Genomic DNA, 1215 nt, shown 5'->3' on the forward strand with positions numbered 1-1215 from the left:
AAGCAGCTTGAACTTCTTCCTTCATCACCATAGGCTCTTGCTCAAATGTTATTTCATTAAATTCTTGAAAAAGATGAGGCTTCAAAAAAAAAGTAAGCAAGGGCCAGACCACGAAAGACTTTAAAGAAACAATAAAGTATTTAAATTGGACCCTATAGGCAATAGGACCAAGCCACTGGAGAATTTTCAATAAATTCTGGCTTGTGTCTTAGGAAGATCACTTTGATGCCATGTAAGTACATGGAAAGCTGTAGCATCACTCCGCGGAGAGAAGACAAAACAAAAGCCAGGAAAGAGGTAGCAGAGATGCAAAGAAATAGTTAGGAAATAAATGTTATTGTTGTTATGCAACTCATAGCGACCCTATGTACTATAGCCCTAAACCCTGCTCTATCCTGTCCAATCTCACTGTCTCTGACACAGATAGCCCCATCACCCCAGTCAGTGAATCAATCCACCTCAAACAGGGTCTTTCTCTCCTGAGATGTCCCTCCACCCTCCCAAGCATGATGTTCTTCTCCAAGGACTGGTGCCTCCTTGCAACATGTCCAAAGTATGTCAGATGAAGCTTCAGAATCTTTGCCTCTAAGGAACAGCGAGATTTAACCCTCTCCAGGATGAATCTGTTCGTTTTCTTGGCAGTCCAGGGTACATTCAATACTCTTCTCCAGCACCAAAGCTCAAAGGCATCAATTCTCCTTCTATCCTCCCTCGTCATTGTCCAACTCTCTGATGCATAGCAAGTGATTGCAAAGATCATGGCCTAGATCAGGCACACCTTAGTTTCCAGAGTGACACCATTGCTTTTCAGTACTTTGGAGAGGTCCCTAATAGTAGACTTTCCTATCACAATATGTCTTTTAATTTCCCGGCTGCTGGTGCGTTGGCTGTGGAGCCACACAAACTAAATCTGTTAAAAATCTCAATCTCTTCACCATCCATCCTGATGCTGCCAATTAGCCCAGTGGTGAGAATCTTTGTCTTCTTGATATTGAGCCTCAATCCATATTGAAGGCTGCTGTCCTTGTCCCTCTGCAGCAAGTGCTTCAGGTCCTCCTCAGTTTCAGCTTTTATAGTCAGAGATCAAGCGAACATGCAATCAAGATGCAGTAATAATAATGAGTGACTGCAATGTAAAAATTGGGAACAGAGAAGAAGGATCAGTAGTTAGAAAACATGAACTTGGTGACAGAAATGAAGCTGGAGATAGAATGA

At 42.5% G+C, this 1215-nt stretch overlaps 1 protein-coding gene across 1 annotated transcript in view; it reads right to left on the reverse strand.

Annotated features, from left to right (window-relative positions):
• The window catches only part of CATSPER4 (cation channel, sperm associated 4), a 27378-nt gene that overhangs the window by 14061 nt on the left and 12102 nt on the right, over positions 1 to 1215 (reverse strand). The window lies entirely within an intron of this gene.

Source organism: Elephantulus edwardii, unplaced genomic scaffold, assembly GCF_000299155.1.
Source record: "Elephantulus edwardii isolate Elephantulus edwardi_28Jun2011 unplaced genomic scaffold, EleEdw1.0 scaffold00028, whole genome shotgun sequence".
NCBI classification, from domain to species: domain Eukaryota; kingdom Metazoa; phylum Chordata; class Mammalia; order Macroscelidea; family Macroscelididae; genus Elephantulus; species Elephantulus edwardii.